Source organism: Mus caroli, chromosome 5 (assembly GCF_900094665.2).
Source record: "Mus caroli chromosome 5, CAROLI_EIJ_v1.1, whole genome shotgun sequence".
In the NCBI taxonomy this organism is placed as follows: Eukaryota; Metazoa; Chordata; class Mammalia; order Rodentia; family Muridae; genus Mus; species Mus caroli.
In genome coordinates, this window is record NC_034574.1 from 128,846,189 (window position 1) to 128,853,011 (window position 6,823).

General features: G+C 47.1%; 1 protein-coding gene across 2 annotated transcripts in view; it reads left to right on the forward strand.

Annotated features, from left to right (window-relative positions):
* The window catches only part of Dtx2 (deltex E3 ubiquitin ligase 2), a 37,624-nt gene that overhangs the window by 1,473 nt on the left and 29,328 nt on the right, over window positions 1-6,823 (forward strand). The gene's annotated exons all lie outside the window — the stretch shown is intronic.

Sequence of the window (6,823 nt, forward strand, 5' to 3'; positions counted from 1 at the left end):
CCCCTAGCCTGCGGGAACACCCATGCATCTGTGCACACACACACATGTGCTTTATGGACGATGGGATTCTGGGGTTCCGGGAGTGAAATGAGGCCGGGGAGTGGATTGTTGATTGCCAGATGTTGCAAATAAATTCACGTGGCCCCTTGCCAGCACAGCCTCTGTCTAACCAGTCTCAGAGGATGCGCCATCCTACCTTAGACATCCTTTATGGGCTGGGAGCAGCTTTGGCAAAGTGCTTAGCCAGCATACAAAACCTGAGTTCAAGCCCCAGCACTTCAGAACATTTATTTTATTTTTTATTATTACTTAAAAAAAAAACGAAACATGCATTTGTTGTGTGCGCACGCCCTGGTACACGTGTGGAGGTGGCAGGGCACTTTGCGGGAGTCATTTCTCTCCACTAGGTGAGTTCTGGAGATCTAAGTCAGGTGATCAGGATTGGCAGTAAGTGCCTTTACCTGCCAAGCCATCTGACTGGCCCCTCCCAATTCTATTTAATTTTTTTAAAAAAAGAAATAATACTTTATTCCCTGGNTGCACAAACCTGACCACCTGAGTTCTGTCCCTGGATCTCACAGTGGAAGGAGAGACGGGATTCCTGAAAGCCTTCCCGTCCCCCAACTTCTTCACCCCCTCCATTTCAAACCCAAGTCCATACTCACACTATAATAATAAATTAAAAGAAAATATGCCTAGTAAGGTGATGGATGCCTGCCATCCCACACTTGGGAGACTTAGGCAGAACTGCAAGTTTGAGGTTAGCCTGGGTATGTAGCCAGTTCACCCTTGCATGGTGTTATAAGTTGTAATCCCAGCATTCAATAAACTGAGGCAAGAGGATCATGAGTTTGGGGCTGTCCTGGGATATGCAGTGAATTCTAACCCAGTCTGGGCTACACAGGGAGATATTATCTTAAAACTAAAAACAAAACAAAACAAAAAAACAACTAACAACCCATGCTTTATAGGCTAAAGAAATGGGTCACTATTACTGCATTTGAACCAGAAGTGTTCATTTCTTTGTTTGCACAAACCTCTGCTGGGTGCCAGACGAGATCTCTTGTCTTTCTGGCAACTCCTTGGGCAGAGAGACAGATGCACCAGTTAGTGACATGGTGTTGCGATATGTGTAGAGAGAGCTAAGGTGAATCGTGAGGTGAACCCCTCTCTTCCAGGAGGAGGTGGGCAGGCAGTGTCAGGAGGGCTTCTGGAAGTGATAGTCGAGGCCAGCTGGAAAGTAAGACTGTGGAACTGGAAAGTCAGAGGAGCAGGAGAAAGCGGGAAGGAGTGTCAGCATTTGCATAGTCAGGAAGCTGCTTGGAGAGGCCTGGGCCAGGCTAGAACAACTGAGTGACTGTGGAGTGGAGAGGCTGGGAATGTGGGCACAAGGCAGATAGAGCCGGTTCTGGGGACCTCGTATTATTACCCAAAGATGTGCATACACAGGAACCTGGTCTCCAGTGTGCTTGTGGTTCTGTGCAGCCTTTACAGGGTGGACTTCAGGGATAGGGAGATGGTTCAGTGGTTAAAAACACTTCCTGGTCTTGCAGATGACCCTAATTTGCTTCCAAGAACCNGCATCAGGCAGCTCACAGCCATCTGTAACTCCAGCTCTGGGGGATGCAGTGCCCTCTTCTAGTCTCTGTTGTCACCCTTCTGAGTATGGCACACAAACATACAATATCAAATACATATGTGTATCTATTTATACACGTATATTTGTATATATGTGTTTAAAGAGGTCATTAGCTTTGGGGGCTTCACTCGTGAGCAGGTAAGTGCTGATCTTGTGCTGTGGGCTGTCTCCNTAAATGAGCGCCAACTCTGTTGTTTTAGGGGCTGGGGGTGTAGTTTAGTTGGAAGAGTGTTTGCATGCCTTGCTCAAAGCCCTAGGTTCCATCCGCAGCACTGCTACAGGCTGGTGGTCCTAGCGGGCAGGAGGTGGAAGCAGGAGGAAGTTCAGAGTCACCCTTAGGCACCTGATGAGTTCATGGCCAACTTGGAGTGCATGAGACCTTGTCTCAAAAGTAAGTAAGTTAAACAACAAGCCAAAACAAAAAGAGTTTCTTTCAGCTCTAAAAAAAAATAATAATATTTTTTTATAATAATTTTTGACAGAGGGTTTCTGTGTAGCCCTGGCTGTCCTGGAACTCACTCTGTAGATCAGGCTGGCCTCGAACTCAGAGATCTGCCTGCTTCTGCCTCCTGAGTGCTAGAATTAAAGACCTGTGCTTGTAACCCCAGTGCTGGGAAGGTAGAGACAGCAGGTCATTCCCAGGGGCTTGCCGGCCAGCTTGTCCTAGTGATGTTAAGCTTCAGGCTCAGTGAGAGAGATCCTAGCTCAAGAAACGAGGAGGCCAGGGTTGGAGAGATGGCTCACTGGTGAAGAAAAAGCACTGCTGCTCTCTTAAAGGACTGGAGTGGAGTTCCCAGCACCCACATCAGGTGGCTCACAAAGCCTGTAACGCCTGGGAGTCCGTCTTGTGGCGGCTCTGGATACTGGCACACAGACACAAAATCGATTAGTCTTTACCAAGATAACAAGGTGGAGAGTGCTTGTGGAAACCCTTGACTTCCACACCCACACCCACTCCTGCATCTATATCCACGCACACACAGAGTTCAGGCTGGGTGAGGAGAGTGTTTGGGGTGGAGAAGACTATGGTAGAGAGGGAACACAATGGAATTCTCTTTTGTTGGTATATGACAGAGTCCTGCCCAGNATGGCCTGGAATCCTCTATGCAGTTATAAGGCTGCATAGAGTATCAAACTTTGATCGACACTCCTGCCTCTGCCTCCAGAGTGCTGGAGTTTGTCATGTGTGCCACTGTATCATGATGGCCGTGAGTGTTGCTCTTCAGAATGTGAAATTCATTCTGCAGATTGTGGGAGGTGAGGAAGGGACACAATCAGGTCAGAGCACACAATTGAGGGGGTTCATGTTACACCTGTATTTGAGAGGAGTTGGTGAGGCCAGCTGGGAGCCTATGCTTATGAATATGGGAGATGGAAGAGCTGATGGAAGAGAAGGCAGTGGCCGCTGTTGATTGTGTAGGCTTGAGGCACCTGTCCGGGGTGTGGGCAGAAGGTTCAGATGGAGCAAGGATCTCTGGTTTTCTCAAGGTGGCCTGGGAAATCCATGGGACAAAGGAGAACTGGAAGAGAAGCCAGCATGCTTTCACACAGTGTGTGTGCGTGCCTGAGTGTGTGTGCATGTGCATGAGTGGGTGTGTGTGTTGGTGTGTGCATGAGTGTGTGTGTTGGTGTGTGTGCATGTACTTGTGTACCTGTAAGACTGTGCATTCACATGTGTAAGAGCCAGAGGTTGACAGTGTCTTCCTTAACCACTCTCACTTATGTTTTTGAGATGGGATTTCTTCTGGAGCNCCCTGACCCTGGCCACTGAGCTCCAGGGATCCTCCTGTCTTTGCCTTTTCCTTGCTGGGATTATGTACCAGTGTGCCTGAGGGGTGTTTTTTTTGTTTGCTTTGGTTTTTAACACTTGGATTATGTGGAATTGAGCTCAGGTCCTAATGCATGTATAGCAAGGATTTACCAGCTGAGCTTGAGACATTTTGAGAATTCCGAGGCCAGCAAGGAATGAAGCTGTGGGCTACAGAGAAAAGCCCCTCAGCCCACAGATTGGGTTTGTGTGGCACTTGGAGTTTAAAGATGATCGAGGGCTGGTGAGATGGCTCAGTGGCTAAGAGCACTGAGTGTTCTTCCAAAGGTCCTGAGTTCAAATCTCAGCAACCACATGGTGGCTCACAACCACCCGTAATGAGATCTGACACCCTCTTCTGGAGTCTGAAGACAGCTACAGTGTACTTATGTATAACAATAAATAAACATCTAAGAAAAAAAAACTTAAAAAAAAAACCAAAAACAAAAATAACGATGATCAAGCAGTCTCTTAGGTAATTGTTGATCAGGTGAAATCAGAGCTGGCTTAATGCTCACACATTGTTCTCCGTGCATGTCTGCTTTTCAAAATTTTTATGTTTTTTATTTTCTTGAGATGGGTTTCCTGTACTCCTATAGCCCAGGCTGGCCTCCAGTTCACTCTGTAGTCAAGGCTGATGCTGAACCCCTGGTGCTCCTGCCTCTGCCTCCNGAGTGCTGGGATTATATGTGTGTGCTGACTAGTGCTCTGCTTGTTTTAGTTTTTAAAGACTTATTTATTTATTTTATGTATATGAGTACACCATTGCTCTCTTCAGACATACCAGAAGAGGGTGTCAGATCCCATTACAGATGGTTGTGAGCCACTGTGTGGTTGCTGGGAATTGAACTCAGAACCTGTAGAAGAGCAGTTGGTGCTCCTAACCACTGAGCCATCTCTCTAGTCCAGAGCTCTGCTTTTTATTTATTTATTTATTTATTTATTTATTTATTTTTATTGTCCTGAGGCTTTGCACACCACTAAGCAAGCATCCTGTTGGTATGCTGTACCCATATCTGCTTTGTGTGTGTGTGTGTTAATATACTTATTTAGCTAGTTAAAAATTTTAAATTATATTTTATCTATCTACTGTGTGTGTGTGTGTGTGTGTGTGTGTGTGTGTGAGTACACACGAGTGGAGATCAGTAGGCCGCTTGTAGGAGTTGACTCTCCTTCAGCCAATGGATCCTCGAGTCTGAGCTCAGGCTTGGTGACAAAAGCCTTTATGCTAAGTCATCTCATTACCCATTATGGTTTTGTTTGTTTGTTTGAGACACTATGCTGTAGCCCCAACTATCTTCAACCCGCCCCCTGGGTGGTTCCCCCCCCCCCATACATTTGAAGATGCCCTTGGCTCCTTTGTAGTTTATTGTGCAGGTGCAGTTGTAGGTGTTGCAGTGCATGCAGAGGCCAGAGGACTCCATGGAGCCGGTTCTCTACTCTTCATGTTCTGAGGCTCGAACTCAGGCTGTTAGGATCTCGTGGAGGTTCTCTGTCCACTGAGTCACCTTGGTGTCCCAACCTTAGTGGTACACACCTTTAATCCCAGCACTCAAGAGGCAGAGGCAGGTAGATCTCTACAAGTTCGAGGCCAGCCTGGTCTACAGAGCAAGTTCCAGGACAGCTAGGGCTACATAGAGAAACCCTGTCTGAAAAACAAAGCAAGTGATTTGTCTGTCTTTGTCTCCAACTGTGCCCTGTGCCATCTTGATCTCTATGTCTCTACCTCCAAGTGCTAGAACATCTGACATGCATTGTTGGTTTGTCTTTCTCCAAGTTTGTAGTTTATATTTCTACTTTTTTGAGTAGGTGTTTAAGGCAGTCTTTCTCTATAGTCCAGGCTATCCTTAACTTGAAGTCTTACTACCTCCGCCTTCCAAGGGCTGGAGTAACTTGTAGCCCTGCACCACCAGTGCCTAGTTCTACACCTGTGGTTGGGTTTTGTTTTGTTTTTTTCCATAGAAAAGTTTGTTGTTTTCATAGGTACTGGGGTTTGTGCTAGCACCTTGTATGTGCTAGGCAAGTCCTCTACCACTGTGCCAGGCCCACAGCCTCTTACACTAAGTCAGCGTTCTACCACATCCCTAGCTCCTTACAGGGTGATTCTAGGCAAGTATTGGGGCAAATCCTCAGCTTCTAATTGGATGATCCTAGGCAGATAAAATGCTCTACCCCTGAATCACATTTCCAGCCCCTGCTTAGAGAATAGGCAGTTGTTTACAGCTGAGCTAAGCTCCCAGNCCCTCATTGTGTGATTCCAGGCAGGTGCTCTGCCTCTGGCCATGCACCCTGCCCCTCGCTGGGGGATTCTAGGCAGGGGCTCTACCACTGAGCCACTTCAGCTGTTCCTAAGGTCTGACTGGAATGCAGTCACTCCTGTTAGTTTACAGACTGTTTTTGCCTCACAGCTGATTTGTAACTAGAACACTCTAGAATATTTGCTTTTGGTGTTGGCAGGAGGTTTGATGTTTCTCATCCTTATCCTGGGCAGTTGTTGTACCTTAGGACACTTCCCGGTCCTTGGTTTCTCAGGCTGGCCTCTAACTCTAACAAGATCCTGCTTGCTTAGTTGGGCCCCATGTGGTTTTGAGCAGCTTGCTGCTAGTTTTTTTCCTTTTCTTCAGTGTCTTTTGTTCTGTGCTAATTATAGAACCCAGGGCCTTGTATACAGCAGGCAAATGCTCTACCACTAAGGTACACTTTCAGCTCTTGAGCATGCCTGGCATCCCAGTCCCCTGGGGCAGAGGCAGGAAGATTAGGACTTCAAAGTCACTGTAAGTTGTAGAGGGCAGGTCACTAGGCCTGACCCCCATCACTGCAGAACCGTAAGACAGAAGGAAGATTACAGTGTGCAGTCACAGGACTGTTGTAATCCCCAGGCGGCACTTGGGTGGTTTGTTTTTCTTGGAGTTCAGGATGGGAAGGGGGTGTTGACAGGAGTCGCTCTGATGAGTTGATCAGCCCTCCCCCCACCCTCCTTCGTGAAACCTTAGGGATTGGAGCAGCTGTGCACAGCAGTGCTTTTGAGCCACAGTAGTGGCACTGGCTTGGCTTGGTGGTGAGTTTGACCTTTTAAACATGTTTGACTTTTAGGTAAGTGCTGTCACTGAGCTGTACCTCCAGCAGGGTTTTGCATGTTAAAGAGATTAAAAACATTTTTTTGTTTTTGTTTTCTAAGACAGGGTTTTCTACGTAGCCCAGCTGTCCTGAATCTCTTTCTAGACCAGAATGGCCTCGAATTCAGAGATCCACCTGCCCCTGTCTCCCAAGTCCTGGGACTTAAAGGTGTGTGCCACCAGCGTGGGGCTAAAAAATATTTATTCTGTGTGTGTGTGTGTGTGTGTGTGTGTGAGAGAGAGAGAGAGAGAGAGAGAGAG